Here is a 24,968-nt window from a genome sequence, read left to right on the forward strand (position 1 = left end):
GGAACTCTTCAGAGGATCCCAGTTTCATTCACTCTGTATTTCCACATTTTCTTTTATGCAGGAGGGGCATAACTGGAGTTTGACTGTTGTCACTGAAATGTCGTCAGACGGTGTGATAATGTTCATTTCTCAGCCGGCTTCTTTATCCACTGACACTGACAGAGAGTGGACACAAGAGGGCGCTCCTTCCCCACTATCTCAGTCCAGGGAGCTGCTCCTTTTCTGCCCATTCCAGTCTCTTGAAAATTTAGACATGACTGACATCGGGGCAAACATATTTTTGCTACTATTGGGGAGAGGTTCGGGGCAATTTTGAATATTTATACAGACACCCTTAGGGAAATATGTATTCAGCTCAGGTCTTTGATTTAATTCGAATCAATCAAATACCCACAAAGTCAGTTTTTGAAGAACTTAAAGTCTAAGAAGAAACATATATTTTAAAAAAGTAACCTACCACTTTACACCCATTAAGATGGCTATTGTCGAAAATATCAATAACAAGTGTTGGCAAGGATGTGGAGAAATTGGAACCTTTATGCAATTGTTGGTGGGGTTGTCAAATGACAGATGCTATGGAAAAATTAAACCTAGAATTACCTTATGACCCAGAAATTTGGGTGTAAACCCCAAAGAATTGAGAATAAGGATTCGAAGAGATACTAGTCTCTCCATGTTCATAACAGTATTATTTATAGTAGCCAAAATGTAGAAGCAACACAAGTGTCCACTGACAGATGAGTGGATAAACAAAGTGTATTTGAATATTCTTTAGCCTTAGAAAGGAAGGAAATTCTGACATAGTCCATAGCATGGATGAACCTTGAGGCCATGATGCTAAATGAAAGAAGCCAGCCTGGCTAGCTCAGTCAGTAGAGTGTGCATCTCTTGATCCTGGGATTGTGAGTTTTAGCCCCATGTTGGGTGTTTACTTAAAAAAATAAAATAAAATAAAATCTTAAAAAAAAGAAGAAGACAGTCTTTTTTTTTTTTTTAAGATTTTATTTATTTATTTGAGAGAGAGAGAATGAGAGACAGAGAGCACAAGAGGGAAGAGGGCAGAAGGAGAAGCAGACCCCCCGCTGAGCAGGGAGCCCGATGCGGGACTCCATCCAGGGACTCCAGGGACTCCAGGGTCATGACCCGAGCTGAAGGCAGTCGCTTAACCAACTGAGCCACCCAGGTGCCCCAGAAGAAGACAGTCTTAAAGGATAAATACTGTATGATTCCACTTATATGAGGTACCTAGAGTAGTCAAATTCAAAGAGATAGAAATAAAATAAAGGTTTCCAGGGGGCTGTGAAGGGGAAAAATAGGGAGTTAGTATTTAGTATTTAGTGGGTATAGAGTTTCCATTTAGGAAGATGGGTAGTGGTGATGGTTGCACAACAATGTGAATGTACTTAATGCCACTGAATTGTACACTTAAAAATGGTTAAAATTGAGGATGCCTGGGTGGCTCAGTCGTTGGACGTCTGCCTTCAGCTCAAGTCATGATCCCAGGGTCCTGGGATCGAGCCCCGCATCGGGCTCCCTGCTCGGTGGAAAGCCTGCTTCTCCCTTTGCCTGCCAGTCTCCCTGCTTGTGCTTTCTCTCTCTCTCTCTAACAAATAAAATAAATTTTTTTTTAAAAAATGGTTAAAATAGTAAATTTTATGTTATGTATATTTTACCACACCAAAAAGAATAAAGGGGGAAAACACCCAAGATGTATAGTCATCAGTACTAAAATAGAGGTGCGTACTAAAGATGGAGCAGCTTATGCTACATGGGGGAGAGGCTGGGGAAAACTATAATCAGGGATAATAGTGATCTGGGTCTTAAAGGATGTATAGTGGATAAAGCAAGATAAGTTCTTAGGCTCTTCTTGGTGCCCTAGATTAGTTTTCAGGCTACAATTGTCTCTCCTACACCCTACTTTCTCCCCAAGCTTATTCTTTTTTTTCTTATTTTGTTTACTTCCCATGATTTAGGTTTTCTAGCCCCTGCCCTGGTTTTATCAGAATGTAGACTTTTTTTTTTAATAGAACTTGATAGATTACAGTGCCCTTTCTCCTACATTATTTTTTTTTAAAGATTTTTATTTATTTATTGAGAGGGAGAGAGAATGAGAGAGAGAGAGCATGAGAGGGAGGAGGGTCAGAGGGAGAAGCAGGGAGCCGGATGAGGGACTCGATCCTGAGACTCCAGGATCATGACCTGAGCTGAAGGCAGTTGCTTAACCAACTGAGCCACCCAGGCGCCCTCTCCTACATTATTAACACATTTGAACCTTTAAACAATCTCATGAGACAAACATGGAAGACACTACTATCACCAATATACAGATGAAGGTTCCAAGATTCACAGATGTGAATGGACTTGGCCAGGGTGCTCCAGTTAATACAGAGCCAGCACAGGAACTAGATCTGTACTTCCTTTCCCTGGCATTGGTTCTAAATACCACGCGGCCTCCCCTATCCTCTGCATCCACGCTGGGGTCAACTGCTGTCTGCAGCCCCACTCTGACCTTGGGCTTTCTTTCTGTGGCTTTTCAATCAGTAGGCTTCCTTCTCTCCTCTCACTTGGCATTTCTGTCCTTCCTCCTTACATCTCACACCCTCACCACTCTTAGGATCCCAGCTGATAATTCTTCCTACTTTCTACTTATTTTAGAAATAAATCACCTTAGGGCGCCTGGGTGGCTCAGTGGGTTAAGTGTCTGCCTTCAGCTCAGGTCATGATCCCAGGGTCCTGGGATGGAGCCCCGCATTGGGCTCGGTGCTCAGTGGGGAGCCTGCTTCTCCCTCTCCCTCTGTCCCTCCACCCCCCAACCCTTGCTTATGCTCTCTCTCTAATAAATAAATAAAATTCTTAAAAAAAAAAAGTCATGATTTGACCCAGTTTTGTTCCTCTCCTTCATTTCGTTAAACACTCTCCTGTAAGTTACATGTGTCTCTTCCTCTGTTCTTCAATATCTACTCTCCTTAAATCAGGAAATCTGGTCTTAATTTTAACCTCATGGCAATTGTATTCTCATGGTGTCTTAGTCTGTTTGGGCTGCTAAAACAAAATATCGTAGATTGGGAGGCTTATAAACAACAGAAATTTATTTCTCACAGTTCTGGAGATTGGGACGTCCAAGATCAAATTGCTGATATATTTGGTGTCTGGCAAGGGCCTGCTCTCTGGTTTATAAGCCACAGCATTATCCCTGTGTCCTCACACAGTAGAAGGAGTAAAGGAGCTCTGTGGGGTCTCTTTTATAAGGGCACTAATCCCATTAATGGGGGTCCACCCTTGTGACCCAATCACCTCCTAAGGGCACCTCCTAATACCATCTCCTTGGGGGCTAGGATTTCAACATGTGAATTTTAGGGGGACACCAACATTCATACCACAGCACACGGGCTCCCAGGACCCTTCTAATTGCCAAATAAAATGGCCATTTCTCCATCTTCATCCTACTGGATCTCTTAGCATTTGATCTAGATGAGTATTCTTTTCTTTTTAGAAGTCTGTCCCCATGTTGGTGACTGCTCATGAATGCACCATCCCCCACAAATGGAATCTAAGGTAATCTAGAGAGGTTTATGCAAGAGCAGGTAAGTTGTCAGGTCTGCCCCTGGTCTGCCCCTGCCTGCCTAAGCAGAAGTGCCTGTAATTCCTGCACGTGGCATATTCTACCCCACTTTGTTAAGCAGACTCTCTTACTCATTAATGCTCAAAGAACTAAGAAATGATATATACTCTGAGAAAGGCCATACCACCCTGAACGCGCCCGATCTCGTCTGATTTGGAAGCTAAGCAGGGTCGGGCCTGGTTAGTACTTGGATGGGAGAAAGGTCCAAGTCTAACGCAGTGTGATAGAAAGGTGAAAGGAAATTTAACTTATTTTAAGTAGGCTCCACGCCCCATGTGGGGCTCCAACTCATGACCCCGAGATCAAGAGTCTCATGCTTTACTGACTGAGCCAGCCAGGCGCCCAGAAATAATCTTATTTCATCAATAGTTTCAATTTTCTCTCATGGTGGGATCTCAATCCCAATACACCTGAGCGAAATGACTCTCCTATTAGTAATTAGTATTAGTAGCTCTCTGCGGTGATGATTCTGGGGGAGTACATAAATATCGGGGTGGGCAATGTGATACCAAACTCAAGAGAGCTGAGAATCGCAGCTCTGTGACAAGGCAACCTTACAGAAGAGACTGAATCAATAAACACTTCTTGTATCAATAAATATTCCCTTGTTAATATCGTTAAAACTGAATACTGAGCCCCCACCCACGTGGTAATCAGTGTATTTAGCAAAGATACCATCCTTTGTCCTCAATAAAAAAGTTGTTTCTTTTCCAGACCCCTTAAAAGATTCTGAAGCCAAGATAAGATCCTTGCAATCAGGGAAACTACAATGCAGCAGGAAGGTGGATCTCATAGACAAGAAACTACTGCATTCTAAAGATGTTAAGCATAGTTGTAGTTCAAAAGAACAAAGTCTGTAGGGGCGAGGGTGATTGAAAAGCAGTTGTGAAGGTGACCCAAGCCCTGGAGGAAGGGTGAGGCTTGGATAGACAGAGACAAAGAGGTAACAGTAGGAGCAAGAAGACAGTGTAGGAAAGAGTTTGCTACTAAGGGAGGAGGCAAGGCTTGACCTGTGTCCTGTGAGGGCAGAGCCCGAAGGGCAGGTGGAGAGGGCAAGGCTAAGGGCAGGCAACACCCGAGCAGGATGTAGTAAGGAGCTTTGTGGGTTGTTGCACAGAGAAATAATATGATGAAACCATTTCCAGAAGATTAGTGAGAAACAGGATAGATTTGAGAGGTAAAAGATGATAGGTGGGTGAATTGACCACTGCAGCAAGAATTCAGGTGTAAAATGATGGACTGGATTAGGGAGAGTGGCCCTAATGATTAAAAGAAACGGATGGATTAAAATGATAGGCCTTTCTCAGTATCCACAAATCAATCTACGTGATACACCACATGAACAAAATGAAGGAGAAAAATCATATGATCATGTCAGTAGATGAAGAAAAAGCATTTAACAAAATTCAATCCATTCATGATAAAAACTCAATGAACTAGGTATAGAGGGGGATATACCTCATCATAATAAAAGCCATATATGACAAGCCCTCAGATGACATCACAGTCAATGGTGAAAAGCTGAAAACTTTTTGCTAAGACCAGAAGGAACACAAGGATGCCCCACACTCGCCACTTCCATTCAACATAGTATTGGAGGTCCTAGCCAGAGCAACTAGGCACAAAAAAGAAATAAAAGGCATCCAAATCAGAAAGGAAGAAGTAAAACTGTCTCTATTTGCAGGTGACATGATATTATATATAGAAAACCCTAAAAACTCCACCAAAAAAACAATTAGAAATAATAAATGAAATCAGTAAAAGTGCGGGATACAAAACCAATATACAAAAATCTGTTGTGTTTCTATACACTCATAAACCATCACAGAGTTCAGAAATTAAGAAAATCCTATTAACAATTACATCAAAAATAATAAAATACTAGGAATAAGGAGGTGAAAGATCTGTACACTGAAAACTACAAGACACTAATGAAAGAAATTAAAGAAGACACAAATAAATGGGAAGCTACTCTGTGCTCATGTGTAGGAAGAATTAATATTGCTAAAATGTCCATAAAACCCAAAACAATCTACAGATTCAATGCAATCCCTACCAAAAATCCAATAGCACTTTTCACAGAAAAGAACAAACAACCCTAAAATTTCTTTTTTTAAAAAAGATTTCATTTATTTATTTATTTTTAAAGATTTTATTTATTTCAGACAGAGTGAGAGTGAGAGAGAGAGCATGAGCAGGGGGAAGGGGCAGAGAGAGAAGCAGACTCCCCACTGAGCCCAGGAAGCCCAACGCAGGGCTTGATTCCAGGACTCTGGGATCAGGACCTGAGCCGACGCAGATGCTTAACTGACTGAGCCACCCAGGGGCCCCAATCCTAAAATTTCTATAGAATCACACAAGACCTCAAATAGCTGAAGCAATCCTGAGAAAGAACAAATATGGGGACATTATGCTTTCTGATTTCAAACTATATTATAAAGCTATAGTAATTAAAACAGTATGGTATTGGCATAAAACAAACACAGATATCAATGAAATAGAATCCAAAAATAAACCATGCATATGTGGTAAATTAATTTATGACAGAGGAGCTAAAAATATACAATGGAAAATGGATAGCCTCTTCAATAAATGGTGTTGGGAAAACTGGACAGCCAGATGCAAACAAATGAAACTGGATCTTTATGTTCCACCATGCACAAAAACCACCTCAAAATGGATTAAATCTTGAATGTAAGACCTGAAACCATAAAACCCCTAAAAGAAAACATAGGGGTCCCTTGACATTGGTCTTGGGAATGATGTTTTAGATTTGACACCAAAAACAAAGGTATCAAAAGCAAAAATAAACAACTGGGACTACATTAAACTTCAAAAGCTCCTGCTCAGCAAAGGAAACCATCAACAAAATGAAAAAAGCAATGTACAGAATGGAGAAAATATTTACAAATCATCTGTCTGATAAGGGGTTAATATCCAAAATATGTAAAGAACTTCTACAACTCAAAAGCAAAAAACCAAACAATCTGAATTTAAATTGGGCAGAAGAACTCAAGAGACATTCTTCCAAAGAAGACATACAAATGGCCAGTAGGTCCATGAAAAGGTACCTAACATCATAATTGCAAGGGAAATGCAAATCAAAACCACAATGAGATACCACCTTACACTTGGCTATTCTCAAAAAGACAAGCAGTAACAAGTGTTGGCAAGGATGTGGAGAATGGGGAACCCTTGTGCACTGTTGCTAGGAATGCAAACTGGTGCAGCCACTAAGGAAAACAGTATGGAGCTTCCTCAGAAAATTAAAAATACAACGACCCTATGATCCAGGAATCCCACATGGAAAGAAAATGAAACAGGATATGGAAGAGACATCTGCACTCCCATGTTAGTTGCAGCATTATTCACAATAGCCAAGATATGGATACAAACTAAGTGTCCATCAATAGATGAATGGATAAAGAAGATATTACTGAGCCATAGAAAGAAGAAAATCCTGACATTTGTGAGCACATGGATGGAACTTGAAGGCATTATGCCAAGTGAAATAAGGAAAACAAAGAAAGACAAATGCATGGTATCACTTTATATGATCTTAAAAACAAACAAGCGAACAAAGAACAACCAAGAAATTCATAGAAAAGTGGTTGCCAGGGGTTGGGGGGTAGGGGAAATAGGGAGAGGTTGGTAAAAAGAGGCAAACTTTCAGCTGTAAGATGAAAAAGTTCTGAGAATCTAATATAAAATGTTGTGATTATAGTTGATAACACTGTATTGTATAATTGAAATTTGCTAAGGGAATAGAACTTAAAATGTTCACACAGGAACAAAACAAAACCTCTGCATTTTAAAAACATTTCCAGGTGTTTCTTATGCCATTTGATGTTTGAAGAACATGGCTGCATACCATTCTGTTCTTTCCCATGAATTTTTTGTGTAACACAGTGAGTTAGAAGGAAAGATAATCATGATTTTAAAGTTTTCACCAACTAGAGAGTTGATTTGATCCTCTAAGTCTTTATAGGGTTTGTTCAGACAGGTGTGAGCCAGGACAGAGTTCCAGGGAGATGGAATGGTTTGTGCACAGCAAAAGCAAAAAAAAAAAAAAAGGCAAAAGCAAACAGAGATAGACAACTTTGTCTGAAGTCAAGAATTCATGAAGGGGATGGGCGCCTGGGTGGCTCAGTTGGTTAAGTGACTGCCTTCGGCTCAGGTCGTGATCCTGGAGTCCTGGGATCGAGTCCCGCATCGGGCTCCCTGCTCGGCAGGGAGTCTGCTTCTCCCTCTGACCCTCCCCCCTCTCATGCGCTCTCTCTCTCTCTCAAATAAATAAATAAAATCTTAAAAAAAAAAAAAAAGAATTCATGAAGGGGAGTAGTAGTGATAGGTCCAGGTATTTTTTGGGGAGTGCAGTGTGTTCTCTAACTTATTTATGATGAAATTTTTAATATATTTCATTTGTCATAAAAAAGAGGGACGCCTGGGTGGCTCAGTCGGTTGGGCGTCTGCCTTCAGCTCGGGTCGTGATCCCAGGGTCCTGGGATCGAGTCCCGCATCAGGCTCTCTGCTCCGCGGGGAGCCTGCTTCTCCCTCTCCCTCTGCCTCTGTCTCTCTCTCTGTCTCTCATGAATAAATAAATAAAATCTTAAAAAAAAAAAAAAAAGAAACACAATTTTTAAGAAAAGAAATGACCATACAATTGACATGCATTATAAAAATCACAGCTACCAACACATGTGGCCGTGAAAAAACCAAGCTGTTGAAGTAAATGTGATCTGTTGTTGCCAGATCTGTGTTATTATTTATTTGCTGCTTTTTCATTCAGCTTGTCATCTACTAATGCTAGCAGATAAAAGTTGGGATCCTTACCACTAAAGTGTAAAAAAAACCTTACAAGTTGAGGAAATTCTACCCATTAAATTTTCTTTTCTCTATGAATTGGGCAAAGGTCATGGTTATTTGATATGAGGGCGGACCACCTTGGTGCAGCTCACAGAACACCAATCTTCCCAGGGAGTATGGATTAAGCCCCACTGTGCACCGTGGGAAGCAAGGCCCTGAAAGGATAAATGTGTGCTTTTAGGCAGATTACTCTGGTAACCGTATATAGGATAGGTTATTGAAGGGAGCAACCAAAGACAGGAAGACCAGCTAGAAAATTACAGCAGCAAGCAGCAGTAATCCAGGCTTGGGATGGAGTGATAGGACTTTATGTTTACATGGAACTTTGTTTTAGAAATTCTTTTCACAAACACTTCTTAAAACGATTATGTGAGGTAGGAAGTATCATTTAAAAAAAAAAAGCTGGAAGTTTCATTTAAAAGGTGTGTCTGTGAGAGATCTTAAAAAAAAAAATAATTGGCAGGACTTAGTGAGTGGTAGAGTGGTGGGAAAGGAGTTGGGGGCAGTGTGGGGGGCAGGGGGAGGAGGATAGGTATCAAAGCTGATCCCAGTTTTTGAACTTAGACAAGTGGGAGAATGTTATTAACAGAAGCCTAGAGGAAAAGCTAATTTGGAGGGGGGTAAATTTTCTTTTTTCTTTTTCTTTTGGAATAATTTCAAACTTAGAAAAAATGTATTTAAGTCATCTCTATACCCAACATGGGGTTTGAACCCAAGACCCCGAGATCAAGAGTCGGATGCTCCTCCAACTGAGCCAGCCAGGTGCCCCGAAATAATTTCAAACTTTGACAAAAGTTATACTAAAGGAATAGTACAAAATAAATATTATATTCCCTTTGCTCAGAGACTCATTCAGCTTTTGCCCGGCATCTCAGTAACGTCCTTTAGAGCAAAAGGATCCAACGCAGGATCATGCATTGCACCCAACTGTCCTGTCTTTCAAACATTCTAGAGAAGTTCCTCGACTTTCCTTTCCTTTCATGGCCTTGACTTTTTTGAATATTACAGCCCATTTTGTAGGCTGTCCCTCAGTTTGGGTTGTCCCGTGTTTCCTCATGATTAGACCAGGTTATGCATCTTTGACTGGAATACCACAGAAGTGACCGAACGCTCATTGCGTCATCACACAGTACTGATTTATCTCATGACTTGTGGTGTTAACTTTCATGGTTTAATCAAGATGGCACCTGACCATTTTTTCCGTGGTAAAGTTCCTCGCCACCTTCCTATCGGATTGCTAAACTATTTTGTGAGGTGGTGGCAAGGCTGCCTTCTTGGCCATACTACCTGTGTAGCTGTCCTGGGTCCTGCACTTCGAAGGGTCCCAGGCTTGGGTTATTTATTGCTCAGTTCCCAAAGAAGGAAGGAAGGAAAGGGCAAACAAGCATACATTCAATTTTTTTTTTAAAAGATTTTATTTATTTATTCATGAGAGACAGAGGCAGAGGGAGCAGGGAGCCCGATGCGGGACTCGATCCCAGGACCCTGGGATCATGACCTGAGCCGAAGGCAGACGCTTAACCGACTGAGCCACGCAGGCATCCCGCATACATTCAATTTTTGATCTGTGATATTGGAGTTGCCGGGACACCTAAGAGTTAGAAAAGCCAGACTAGGGCTTCAGAGGGAAATCTGGGCTGGAGATAATGCCTGGAGTTTTAGGAGCACAACGATGGTAACTACAATGGGGAGGACAGTCTCTCCGAGGGCATTAGAAAGAAAAGGAGGAACTGAGGACCTAACCTTTGGGAACACACAGATGCAAACTCCGCGAAAGGGAAGCCATCGAAGGACCTGGAAGAATGCACCGGAGAGTGAGGGAAACACAACAGTGCTGTGTTACAGAACCCAAAGGAAAGAGGGGTTTTATAAGGAAAAGAGTAATCAGCCATGTCAATGCTGTGAAGAAGTTAAAGGAGATGGCTGACCAAGAGAAAAGATCCCTGGTTCTAATAACTAGCCACGATGAAGAGATTATTCATTTCTCCTTTTTTTTTTTTTTTTTTTTTTTTTAACAACGGATAGTGGTGGCTGTGGGTTAGGGCATAGGCTTGAAGACAGAAATGGTGCTGGCAAGGCCAGCTTCCTGGGTGTCCCATCACGCACAGAGTCCTGTGCTTGAGAATAGTCCCTGGCTTGGCTTAATGCTCTTGAAGTTCTTAGCATTTGAGCAAGAAGTCCTGCATTTTCATTCTGCCCTAGCCTCTGCAAATTTCAGAGCTGGTCCTGGGCGAGGGAGCAAGTGTAAACCACTTTTTCCTTTGGGAATATTTGTTGATGACAGTGAAAGGGCAGGATTTTGTGTCTCAATGGCAAAGCAGAGGTAACATTTCATTTAGCCTTGGGCGTGTGTGTTGGCAGAGGGTGGTGGATGGTAGTGAGGGGATTACCCAAGCCGGTGAGGGAAGGTGGACTTACAGAAGGCGAGAAAGATAGGCTCGAGGCCCTTGGTGCGTCAGACTTAGCCCCGGAAAGGCAGCGGAACTGGAGGGAAACTAAGAGGTAGAAAGCCAGCCCAGGCGAAGAAGGAGCGCCAGCAGGCTGCGGACAAGCCAAGCGTCAACGGGAAGCCTCGTCCCGTGTTGGTAGCGAGCCTGCGCCTCCGGACGGCAGGGCGCGCGCGGGGAGCGGCCGGGCAGCCTCCGGGCGACCCCGCACCGACGCTCGGGCGCGCGCTCGGCTCGGGACGCGATTCCGATCCGCCGGCCCAGCGCCACTCGGGCGCAAAGCGGCCGGACGCCGGCCTCCTGCTGCTGCCCCTCTCCCTTCGTGCCCTCCGCGGGGCTGGGGCCGCCGAGCGGGCCCGCCGCCCTCCCCGCCCGCAGGCCGCGCGCCCGGGGGTGGCGCCGGGAGGCCTCCGTGGGCCCGGGCACGTCCGCGCCGCCGCCCTCCCGGGCCCCGGCGCCCGCAGGCTGAGCTGGCGGGGCGGGGCCGCGCTCTCCCTCCGGGGCTCGGGCGCTTCCGCCGGCCGCGGTCAGGGGGAGGCGCTGGGCCGCGGCCGAGGGCGGAGCCGGGGGCGCGCGCGGGGCGGAGGGCGGCGAGCCCGCGCGCGGCCTCCCCAGTGACGGCCCGGTGCTGCCAGGAGGCGTCCCGGCGCCGCTCCTCCGCGCACGGGCGAGTCGGAGCAGCTCCGTCTGCCCTCGCGGCGGGGGAAGGAGCTCGCGGAAACCCGCCCGGGCCAGGCACGCCCTCCGCAGCCGCCCGGGCCTCGGCCTCGAGCCTTCCTGCCAGCAGCCGCGCGCTCCTGCGCGTCTGCCCCGAGGGCCCTGCGGAGCCTCCAGAACTCGAGAGGGCTTGCAGGAAATTAACCTGACTCAACGCGTCGGGAAGGCCGCGGAAAACGAAGTGGAGATTTGAGGCCGGTTTCAGCCTCCATCTGCCACCGTAGAATCAAAGTAGTATGTGCTTACTGTCTAAACCGTGGCAAATACAGAAAAGTGTAAATAATTAGACCAAAAAAAAAAAAAAAGAAAGAAAGAAAGCACCCACAATTCCACTACCCACAAGCAAACACTTTACATACCGGGATAGTTCTTCACATGTTGCTATGTATATATATTTTTACATAATTGATAATTCTTTTTTTTTTAAGATTTTATTTATTTATTTGAGACAGAGAGAATGAGAGAGAGCATGAGACGGGGGAGGGTCAGAGGGAGAAGCAGACCCCCCGCAGAGCAGGGAGACCGACGCGGGACTCGATCCCGGGACTCCAGGATCATGACCTGAGCCGAAGGCAGTCGCTTAACCAACTGAGCCACCCAGGCGCCCCATAATTGATAATTCTTACAAGTTATTTAGTAGCTTTTTTATGCTTAATATAAACATTTCGTTGAGTACATCATTTTTTTTAATGGTTCTATACTAACATGTACAGCTGTACCAAAATGTAACTATTTTCAGTTTTTAAAGGTTCGAAGGATACAAATACTTTTCAAATTCTTGATTCTTCATATTAAATTGTTCTCCACAATGTCTGTGCTAATTTATGTTTCCAGTCTCACTGAATGAATGGCTAGTCTTACTATACCTATGAATATAAATCAGAGAAAGACATCAGGCCTTGAATAGATATCCCCATCTCTCCTTCTGGGCATGAAACCTCTGCTCTGCCTTCTTCCTTTCATTAAAAAAAAAAAAATTTTTTTTTCTTTTTTTTTTTTTTGTAAAAGAAAAATTCAGAGCCTTTGGGATCCTGACATTCAAACTATTAGACACTTTGGCCAGTTCTTGTTTTTCAGTTTCCCCATCATTTTCTATTCCCCTAAAGCTTAAGCACAATACCACCCAGCCCGTGTCTTAGAGATGGAAGAGGAATCAGTCAGAAATCTCTCTTCTAGAACCCTGGCCTCCCCTGCGTCCAGGTGAGGCTCCTTCAGTATGTTTCCTCAGGAGCTTCCGCTCACTAATAGATGCAGTGGCTCCCATGGGGTCAGGTCAGTAAGTCAAAGCTTAGGTTTTAAATAATTATTCCAATTAAGAATCCCTTGGAGGGGTGCCTGGGTGGTTTAGTCAGTTACGCTTCTGACTCTTGATTTCAGCTCAGGTCATTATCTCAGGGTCATGAGATCAAATCCTGCATCGGGCTCTATGCAGGGCATGGAGCCTGCTTAAGATTCTCTCTCCCTGTCTGAAAAAAAAAGAAAAAAGAAAAGAATCCCCTGGAGAAGCAACCTAAGTGTCCATCAAGGATAAATGGAGGAAGAAGATGTGGTATGTATGTCCGCACACACACACACACACACACACACACAAAGGACATTAAACTGAGTGAAGTAAGTCGGATAGGAAAGACAAATATTGTACGGTATCACATGTGGAATCTAAAAAAAGCCAAACTCAGGGTGCCTGGGTGGCTCAGTTGGTTAAGCGACTGCCTTCCGCTCAGGTCATGATCCTGGAGTCCCGGGATCGAGTCCCACCTCGGGCTCCCTGCTCAGCAGGGAGCCTGCTTCTGCCTCTGACCCTCCCCCCTCTCATGGTCTCTATCTCATTCTCTCTCTCATATAAATAAATAAAATCTTTAAAAAATAAAATAAAATAAAAAATAAAAAAAGCTAAACTCATTAAAAAAAGGGGGGGTGAAATGGCCTTTACCAAAAGCTGAGATGGGTTTATTCCTTAAATCAGTGGCTGAAGGGACTGCGAAGCTTTTGCGGCATTGCATTATAAGAATGAATAATAATAGCCACTCTATTGAGCCCTAGCTTGCTCTGAGTGTTATAACAGGTCATGGCCACCCAGTGAGGGAGGGTGGCTCATTTTATAGATGAGGAAACTGCAGCTCAGAGTGGTTTGTCTGATTCCTTGATACCTGTAACTAATAACGCGTGTTATAACACATGTTGCTTCCCCGCCCGCCCCGCCCCCACCCCCGCCTTTGCACCTGCAGAGAGAGCATGACCTGAATAAGATCTACACTTATATTTTAAACCCTTTTGTACTATGCCCACACAATCATAGCACAGCCCTGATGGGATCAAACATAGCAGCAGCAACCACTTTTCATGTTTACTTCTATTTGGCTGCAAATTTGTCATCACGTGGTTTTCCCATATTCTATCCATTAAGCTGGCCTGCTTCCCCAGCCCCATAAAATTCAGCTTGCTCCCAGGGCTGCCCCCGGAGCCTCCTGTTTTACCCTTATCTTTGAAGTCAGTACTGTTCATGTGTTTGCCTGGCATCTCCCATCTGGGCCTCTGACTTTGTGATGTTCCTTTTTTTTTTTTTTTTTAAAGATTTTATTTATTTATTTGACAGAGACAGCGAGAGCAGGAACACAAGCAGGGGGAGTGGGAGAGGGAGAAGCGGGCTTCCCACTGAGCAGGGAGCCCGATGTGGGACTCGATCCCAGGACTCTGGGATCATAACCTGAGCCGAAGGCAGATGCTTAACAACTGAGCCACCCAGGCGCCCTGACTTTGTGATGTTCTTGAAGATGGCTTTAACTCTTCTTTCCAGGGTGGGCTTGTTGTTTACTTCTTCTTTTTTTTTTTTTTTTAAGATTTTATTTATGTATTTGACAGAGACACAGGGAGAGAGGGAACACAAGCAGGGGGGAGTGGGAGACAGAGAAGCAGGCTTTCTGCGGAGCAGGGAGCCCGATGCGGGGCTCGATCCCAGGACCCTGAGACCATGACCTGAGCCGAAGGCAGACGTTTAACGACTGAGCCACCCAGGCGCCCTGGCTTGTTGTTTACTTCTACTTTCAGGTTTCCTGAAGACTATTAACCATTCTCTTAGTATCACTAAATCACAAAATGGTTGAATTTTCAATCTAGAAGGGACTTTCTGCATTGTCAAGTTATCATTTTACAGACGAGGTGCTCAGATCACAGGTGTCCAGTGCTCTTTCCTGCAGTCTAGGGTCACTGGCTGTTTCCAGCATCCCAGATAAGAGCAGGTAACCCACCAATGCCCTTAGATAGAGCAGAGGCCTCTGTCTCTTGGCTACTCAGCATGGTTGCTCAGCCAATCCTGAGTTATTGAGCAATGTGGATTTTGCCTATGTTAACTCTGCAAAACGTCCTGATAAACTGTCGTTTATGGCTCTGCCTCAGCTAAGCCTCTGACCCTCAGTAGTGTAACAGGCAGAAGAGGGGGTATAAAGGAAAACCATTCAAAATTCCTGCTATAAAAACAAAACAAAACAAAATTCCTGCTATATCCTACAGAAGGAACAATCCTCCCTCTTCTTGGCCCAACTCTTAAAGCTTCCTTAAAGCTAGAAAGAGCTTTATTTTGTTTTTCAAGTGATTTAAAATTTATTTGAAAACACTATCACAAACATACAGTGTATTCACACCTTTACAATTCATTGTCAGATTTTTTAAGTAGTACTGTTTGTGTTGTATTTTTATATAATTTATATATTGTTTCAATTCTGCAATTTACTTTCCTCCCTCTTTGTATGTATACAGAGAGATGCAGATATCAAGAGTGATGAATTTCCCCAAACTGAGCACACTCAGTTACTTGCATTCAGATCAAGAAACAACATTCCTGTCATCCCAAAAGCCCCCCTGTACAGAGCTTTTTGTTGTTGTTCTTTCTCCTCTCGTTTCAGAAATTTGCCTGATGTGCAAATGGATTTTAATTTGATTTAAAGATGGCACATTTCCCAGCTTCCTAGCCTGCAGAATGTGTACAATAGAAGAAATATTTCTTTCCTTCCTACTCTTATGAGGCCAACTTAAAGTCAAGTTCATTAAAAACTCTGGCATCGTAGGAGAAAACTTGAGGGTGGATTCATAGATTCATTCATAGTTAAAGCTTCCAGAGACTTTGGAACAAGGGGGTTATGGTTAAGGCGGTGTACCCCTCAAGGGGCAAGTCAGGAACTTGAGTCCAGGCCTCCCCACATCTTTCCTTGCCTTGTTAATGTTATGTAAATAGCCACCACTGAGAGTAGAGAGGTACCAGGAAGAGAGACTTCGGGAAGATTTCCTGTGGAGAACTGAGTAATAACACTGTGGCCAACAGTGGAGGGTAGAGGTGGTTCCCCCTTTTCTACTTTGCCAGAGAGAACTCTGCTGCCCCCTGGTTGCTGCCCGGAATAGTCTCGAACAGGGTCCTGAATCCCACGCTAATCAAACTGTGAGCAGAGGCACCCCCGGGGTGATGTAGAAAATTCACAGGGGTGCCTCAGGATATTTTACATTTTTGAAGGAAACACGGTGATACCTGACATCTGGCACAAACTGCATAAACCATTACTTAAAGGAAACCCACAGTTTCGACATTAGATTGCATACATTTCTTTTGACGATCCTATCTTTATGGAGTTGGGTTTTCGGTGGACGCTGTGTTCAAAAGAAAATTGTGGGGAAGAGGATATGGGGATGGTTGCGTGCAATCCAATTCCAAGGTTTGCGAAGTTGTACAGTGCTCCACAGGTGCACGAATTTCATTAGAAAGTAATTGTAGTTATTTAAGAATAAAATAAAAATATCTACTTCTTTCCATTTAGGTGTCTTATTTTTGTAAACAACCACTAAATTGTTTGGACCTAACTACTTGATAAACGGACCCATTAGGTAGGTATTTCCGTTGGCCGAGGGTCTCAGTGGACTTTTGCCTTAGGCATAAGGCTGGGTGAGATCAGCTTTGTTAAGCTACTTTACTTCTGTAATACTGTGTGCCAACTGGATGGTCAGCTGGTAGACCCAGGGTTTAGGATGATTTTACTCAGATGAGGAAACTAAGTCTCAGAAAGTAAATTGATGGAGATCATCCAGGTAGGGCAGAGCCAGCTTTTTTTTTTTTTTTTCTTTTTTCTTTTTAAGATTTATTTATCTGAGAGAGAGAGAGAGAGTGCCAGTGCACTAGCCGGGGAAAGGGTGGAGGGAGGGGGAAAGAATCTCAAGCAGACTCCCTGCATTGCTTCGGGGCTTGATCTCAGGACCCTGACACCATGACCCAAGCCACCCAAGTGGAGATCAGGAATCCGCCCCTTAACCAACTGAGCCAGCCAGGCGCCCCCAGATCCAGGCTTTATGGGCCTGAAAGTTGTACAGTTATTGGAGCTTTACACTTGTCCTCTTTAAGAACAATAATGCACAATTCATTTCAAATTTGGGTGGATGGCTTGGCTTGCCAGGGGTCTATGTAAGTGAGGGGTCCTAAAGCTTAAGGTTCATTGGCTTCACAGCAAGTCCACTTGGCCACCAGCTGGGAAGTAGTGGAGATGGAATTCAAACCCTGCTTTATCTGCCTCTGAAGACACAAAATAGGAATTTTTTACCCTGAAGATAAGAATAGAAAACCAAGGATGTGAAAATATTCCTAGAAATGTAAACCTAGCTTGGTTATCCCCGCACTTGACACCCCCTCCTCCCCAAGAAGGAAGCTGAGAGTGGGAACACAATTCCTGTAACCTCTCATTGGACAGTTGTGACAGGGGACTGGAAAGGGCTTTGGCGTCAAAGCTGAGTTTGAACTCTGGTCCCATGGCTTCCAAGCTCTGTGATCTGGGAAAGTTACTTACCATCTCTGGGTGTAACTGGAGCAGCAGTACCCACAGCCCACCAGACTGTGAGGATTAAATGAGCTATCACAGATGAAAGTGCCTGGTCTACAGCAGGCACACAAACTCTGTTAATCTCCCACTCCTTCCTCTGCTCCCACACAGATATCATATGTTTTTGGAGACAAAATAAATATACACAAGCTAGCTGGTAGAGTTTCCTTAATGTGTGGGTAAATTAAGTAAATGCACATATATGGCAAGCAACTGTCTACAAAAGATGCAAATCAGACCAAGTTGGCAGATACTTGCCTGGTGTCTTGTCTTGGTTCAGTGCCTACCTCAGCGTCTACTTTCAGGGGTTCCCCGTTATCCACAGACTAAGGTCAAATCTCCTTATTCTGGTATCTGAAAATTTCCAAAATCTGGCCTCAACTTAACATTTTCTTCCACTATGATCCAACCCAAACCCCTCTTCTAACCCAACTCACTTCCTCAATGACCCTTCAATATCCACCATGGCCTCAGCAGAAAGCCACTTCCCCTACCAGGAATTCTCTCTCTTTTCCGCAGTCCTGATTCCTACCCATCCTTCAGGACCAGTTCTGGCTCTTGCAGTAATCTCTGACTGATTCCAGCCTTTGGGGATTCCAGTCCTGTCAACTCCTACTGCTCCTCCCATTTGTGCCAAGCATTCAGATCTTAACTGCACACTGCCTGATTTTGTTCTACAGCTTTTAGGGGAGTTTGTTTTCCCTTCCAATTGCACTGTAAGTTCAATGCAGTGTCATGGAAATAACATCAGACCGAAACAGAGACTTGGCTTCTGTTTCTAACTTGCTGTATAACCCCAGACAAACAGCTTCCTTTAACTCAGAAGTGAGGGGGTTGGATAGGGAAACTCTAAGATTCCTTTTCTAAAAGTAGGACCCTCTCCACAGGGCCCAGCTCAGTGACATGTATATATAATTTCATTCGAAAAACACTCAAACATTTGTTGATCACTTATTCCCAAAGCACTGGCTCAAGAATGAATAAAAGGTGAACAATAAAGGGCTTGCTCTCAAGGAACTTACAAGGGAGGACTAGATACACATAGTCACTTGTGGAATTTACTGAATGAGGGTCGGGAGCTTAAAGGTCAGGAACTGGTTGACCATCTGTCTGACATCACGCCGGGTAGTTGCCTCTGTCCACCCTCTCCACTGTTTGCTTCCCTGGCTGACCTCATTCTCTGAATCCCATGTTTCTTCCTGTTCCAGCACTACACCACGCTCACCTTTCAGAAGCAGAGCTCAGAAGCTCCCTGCTTCTGTCCCCACTGTGCCACACATCCTGTTCCCCTTGGCTTCGAAGTCAGCTGCGTTGCTTTCCACGTGGGGATGCCCCAGTCAACATGGCTACCCTGCCCTCTGTCCTTCCATAACTATCTGCTGGAACCTGAAGGCAGTCCTCTAAAGCTGGGCCTGACCTGATAGAGTAATCTGGCTGCAATACAGAGTGGGAAGCTCCAGGGAAGAGAAAAGAACATTGGGCACCAGGAAGAACATTAAGAAACCCAGCACGCTGGGCAGCCCAGAGTGATTTCTTTGATGACTTTGTTATATATCAAGTGCTGTCCTCAACACTTTACCTATATTAACTCATTCAATCCTCACAACATCTCTGTGAGGTAGTTAGTATCATTATCTTCGATTTACAGATGAGGAACCCAAGGCAGAGAGAAGTCAAATAACTGCCCAGAGAGCTAGTAGGTGGAGAAACTAGGGCTGGAATCCAGGCTGTCTGGCTCCACAGTCCACTCTCCCAATCTCTAGCTAAAAACCGCCTCTTCTTCTGTCAGCTATGGTTATTTCCTGAAGCTACCCTGAGACAGACAGAAGGTAACGGGCAGATCCATTTTCCCTGGTGTGTGGTGGGGAGATCTGGAAGGTGTAAACTGGATAACCAAGACTGGAGTTACCGGTTTCAGGGTCGTGGTCGACCCCCGAATTGCAGGAAAGGATCAGGCTACAGAGAAGGCAGGCCCTGGCAAAAGGAGGTCTGAGTTCTGGTCCTGGTTCTGATCTAGAAAATATTTTGGCATTTCTGAACCTCAAGTTTCGCAACCTTAAAAGTGAAAGGGAAGGGAGTGGCGCCAGGTGAGCTCCCGGGTCCCTGCGACATTCCGGTTATGGAGTGGTAATGGAGAGGTGTGGGAAGACCGTACAATATAGGTCTGTGTGTGCAGAAGGACGCCTCTGTGGGAGGAGGCAGGAAGGACGTGTGTTTATGCAGCGGAGGGGGGGGGGGGGTTGTGTGAATATGCAGGGTCTGTGGACCCAGGCATGAAACTTAAGGAAAGAGGCTCCGCCGCCTGGGGACTTGGGGGAGAGGGGCTGAGGGCAAGCCCTGAAGCCGGGCTGCGCGTGGAGGGTACGTGAGGAGGAGCCGCAACAGCGGCAAGCTCAACGGGAGGCCTAGCGCAGCGCTCACCGGGCGAGGGGCCAGAGCTAGGCCCCAGCCGGGCCGGACGAGGGGCGGGGCAGGCGGGCCGAAGCCTACGCGGGCTCCGCCGGGGGAGCGAGCCGAAGCCCGCGCCCGCCCTCCCCGCGGCGGCCGCCGCCGCCGCCGCCGCCGCCGCCTCGGCCCGCGCAGGCTCCGCCCACAACACAAATCACGTGTGCGCCACGCACCCTCCCTCGGCGCGGGGGCGGGGGGGCGGGCAGGCCGCGGGGTCCCGAGGGAGGAAGCTCCGGGGGCGGGCCAGGGGACTCGGCACCCGGCCGAAGACTCGGCACAGAGCCGGGACACGGCCGGGGCCGGCGGGAGGCTCGGGGGGCGGGGAGGGGCGGGGGGCGGAGCCTGTCGTGAAGGGCGGGGCCTGTTGCTGGGGCTGGCTCAGGAAACGAGGAGAAGGGGCCGGTCCTACTGGCTGCCTGTTTGGGCTGCTTGTTTACTCCTAGCGGGGGAGCTTTAACCCGAAGGGCGGGAGGGAGAGAGGGAAAACCCGGAGCCGGATCTTCGAGCGGCTGGAGCAGGAGTGGGCGGAAGGAGGGAACCGCCGCGAAGGTGCCAAGGCGGCTGCGTTCCTGGAAGGGTCCCGCTGCAGACGCACTGGACAGTTTTTGCTTGTTTTTTGGTGTGTTTTTTAAAATTTCCTAGTCTGCTCAGCGCTCCCTCCTCCTCCCACCTCCCGCCTCCACCCTTCTCTCTCTCTGTGTCTCTCACACACACATTGGGAAAGGGTGCTGGCCTGCAGTCCTTTGGCCCTGAAACTCCTTAACCCTAGAGTGGGCTCCCCCGAGGAGAGGGCTGTGCCTACGTGCTCAGAGGGAGCCCTGCCTCGTGAGGTGCATGCCGGCGTGCGTGTTGTCCCTGAGTGAGTCTCTGATACTTTTCTTAATCCAGGAAATGATTCATTTGCAGTATCGTCATATATTTTGCGTATCAGCGTGTGGCTGCAGTTACACAAATAAGTTAATTTTAGTCTGTATTCTAAGCATTCCAGCTTCTTGGGCTTCTACCAACTTGTGTGGTAGATGAAAGAGCTTTTCGTAAAATGTAAAGTGCTCCATAAATGTACTCGCATAAAAATAGAGGAGAGGGGGCCGGCACTGTTGTAATGCCGTCTTCAACTCCGTGTTTTATTATCTGAAAATTCGGTTGGTACCAGCATGCAGACACTGTAACATGTAATTTAATATTGTACTGGTAACTACCATGGAACCATTTTATATGTGAGGAATTGAGGCTCAAAAAGTCGAAGGAGCTTGTCAGCAATCACACAACTAGTAAAAAGAGCACAGGAACACAAATCCTTTCACTCCAGAATGGGTCCTTCCCTCTCCATTCCCGTAGTGGACAGAGGTCATTTTCTCTGTCCAGCATTCATTCCTTTGGGCTTAAGTCCTCTATTTCCTGTGGTTTTATTTAGGCTCAAAACCATAGTCCTATTCCTCTGGCAACAGTGGTCCAAAGGGTGGGCATTTTAACTAAGAATCAATTAGTCTCTCCCTGGAACTAGTATATGAATACCAAGGGAGAAATTTTGCGTTCTGCTGCTTTTGCTAAATTGGGATGACACAGTTGGTAGCTGCCAGCAACCGTCTTCCCAAGCCTATGAAAGAAGCTCTTTTTGCAGGGGGCGGTGGGAGCTCCTTTGAAATAGAGAAGACAGGGACCAGTAAGAAGGGGCAACCAGAGGTGAGAGGTTTAGAGCACAAACCCTAACAACTTCGTTTCAACCTGGGGCCTAGCTGTGTCTGTGGCCAGTACAAACTCCCGGATTTCCCAGTTAAGCGAGCCAACAAATTCATTTTTTTGCTTAAGCTAGCATGAATTGAGTTCCTATCACTTGTCTCCAAAGAGAGGCCTGTCTAATAGGTTTGGCACAGTATTATTTATTTATCCCTCAGAAAATAATGGAAGTTGGGTGCTTGCCACAACTATCCCTTCTTAAGTATTCTAGTTCCCATGAGTCATACCAAGTGTGAGTCCCATGGATGTGGGTAGACAGAAGAAAATAGAATTCTTCCTCCATATTATTGTATGATAAACAGGACACAATTCAACAAACCCAGATTAGAAGTTGGACAGATAACATTCAACTCTGGAATATTGTGACGGTCTGAATCATGAAGAGGATAAGACAGAGTTCCGAGATGAGATTCTTAGAAGGCTTTTAGTGAGATGGTAAATAAAGAGGGACCAATAACAACTACAGTTGACTTGGAACAACATGAGGGTTAAGGGTGCCAACCCCCCCACCCTCTCACCCCCACCTGGTACCCCTCAAAGTAAAAACTCCGTGAATAACTTTTGACTTCCTGAAACCTGATGGCCTAGGATGCCTTACCGATAACATAATAAGTTGATTAACACATATTTTGTATGTTATATGTATTATATAGTATATTCTTACAATAAAGTAAGCCAGAGAAAGGAAAATGTTATTAAGAAAATCATAAGGAAGAGAAAAGGCATTTATGATACTGTACATATATTTATGGGAAAAAATCTGCTCATAAGTTGACCCATGCAGTTCAAACCCGTGTTGTTCAAGGGTCAACTCTCCTCTATTGATTAAAGTTAAAAGAGAGGAAGGTGAACGGTCAGTTTTAAAGAGGTAATGAGGACAGGACATTGAACTGCAAGGAGCAGGGGCATTTAGAATCACAGAATCTTAGAGACAGATCATTCTTCTTCCTCCGGAACAATTCTGGTGATGGACAGCTAGCTAGGTCACCAAGCAAAAGGTGGTCAGTGGTCCAAGGAAAGCAGGAAAGAATGGTCCTTCCCATCCTTTGTCAACTATTCTAAGGGTCTGGGGATAAAACTTTAGAGGCCCTGTGTGCGTTCCTTGGGAACTCAGCAGGGAGACTGGATCTGGCCTGATACTGCTGTCATGAGAAAAAAAAGAAAAAAAAATTGAAATGTAAATGTATACAATACCAATCCCTTGCCATTCCTTGACTTCCAGGGAAAGGATTCTTGGCTAGCTCAGTCAGCTGCTAGGTCTTTGACAAAGTTAAGAGACAGAAGTCAAGAGTAGGCTTATTTCTCCACTTGAGGGAGGAGAGAAAGGGGAAGTGGTAGTAAGGAAGCAAAGAGAACATGGTTGAGGACAGTGGAAGAGACGAAGAGAAAGAGAGAGAGACAGCTGTTAGTGGGAGGTAGGGGACAGATATTCAAAAAGAGGATTTCTGGAAGCTTTGTTGTGTGTGGTGGGATGACATTCTTCCCTGGATTCCGCCTCAAGAGAATCTCAACGAAGACTTGCATTATTTTCAAGGCATTTTTGAATTGAATTTGTTTTTCTCCTGGGTCTGTCACCCAATTTCACAGGTCTGCCATCAGCATTTCATCACTGCTCCAGCTAACTGAAGGTGCTATAGCATCTCACCTTTTCCCGAAAACATAGAAGACATCAGAGTGACAGTAATAACTTCCCTTTAGCAAGGGGTGGGTTAGCATACTGGCAATGGTGCCAGTGGTTGCTAAAGTCCATGATAGTAATGATTTCCAGCCATTTTGGCTCTCAGTAGTCATGTCAAAGAAGCCTGGCAGATTATTGGCTAGCGTATTTCAGGGATTCTCTCTCTCTCTCTTTTTTTTTTTTTTTTAAGATTTTATTTATTTGCGAGAGAGAGAATGAGAGACAGAGAGCATGAGAGGGAGGAGGGTCAGAGGGAGAAGCAGACCCCCCGCTGAGCAGGGAGCCCGATGTGGGACTCGATCCCGGGACTCCGGGATCATGACCTGAGCCGAAGGCAGTCGCCTAACCAACGGAGCCACCCAGGCGCCCCAGAGATTCTCTTGATTAGTTTAGATCAGAAGGTAAGCCATGAAGGAAGAGTAGAAATATCCAAGAAATAACAACCTAGAACGGTCTGGGTGTGGATAGAAAGCTGGTTTTCATATATGGCAGATTTCACTCCCCTGTTTGGGTGCTAAATGACTGAAAACCCAGTTGCTAAATAACTGAAAACCCTCCCGCCTGTAAGATTGCTGGAGTAATCTGAGACATATCAATTATACTATCAGAAGGAGAAGTTTGAGATTTGGTGATTCAACAGTTTATGAGAAGATTGAGACCGGTCATATCTAAAAGCCTCAGTGGCTCAGCTGGTTGAGCATCCCACTCATGGTTTCGGCTTAGGTTGTGATCTCTGGGTGGTGAGACTGAACCCTGCATCAGGCTCCATGCTCAGTGCAGAGTCTGCTTGAGATTCCCTATCCCTCTGCCCCTCCTACTGCTCTCTCTCTCTCAAATAAAAAAATAAATAAATAAAAATCTTTTAAAAAGAATAAAACAAGTATGAGGAAATCAGTGTTACCAGGTGCATAATGCAAAAAAGTAATTGAACAGGATTTTATTAATTCACATGATTTCTACTCCAATGTATTATAAGGATTATTAACACAGGATGTGGCCTAAAGCTAGCTGAATTGTAGCTTAAGAAAATCTGTGTGGAACTGGATACATTATCAAAGTAAGATTATGAGCAAGTGTTTGTTTGACTTTCTCCAGAAAACCAAAGAGCAGGAAGCCCCATTCTTTTCATCTAAATTAATTTACGCTGGTGTGTGAAAAGAGCAAGTTTCGTCAGTAAATGATTTGAACTTGGAAAAATTAAAGTTGAAGGAGACTGAAACATGAGAGGGAATTAAATGATGTGTATCAATCCCTTTTTGCTTCTAGGGTCTTACAAACTGGTCTTGTGAAGTTGACATCCCACTGGATGCTGATGGAGGCCAACCTATGAGAGATGTAAGAAATTGTGCTGACTGCAAATACAGTAACATGTTTGGTACAAATAGGGAACAGTGCCTCATGTTCAATTCACAAGAGCCAGAAATTGTCATAAAGTAATTGGCAGCGTTTAAAATGCCTTTAGAAGCATGCTTTTTGGGCTTTTGTGTGATTGGCTTATGGGTTTATGGAGATTTAAAAAATCTTTTCATGGGCGCCTGGGTGGCTCAGTCGTTAAGCGTCTGCCTTCGGCTCAGGTTATGATCCCAGAGTCCTGGGAT

This window comes from Mirounga angustirostris, unplaced genomic scaffold (genome assembly GCF_029215605.1).
Source record: "Mirounga angustirostris isolate CCGP_5_RB_7025 unplaced genomic scaffold, mMirAng1.0.hap1 SCAF_2, whole genome shotgun sequence".
Taxonomy (NCBI): Eukaryota; Metazoa; Chordata; class Mammalia; order Carnivora; family Phocidae; genus Mirounga; species Mirounga angustirostris.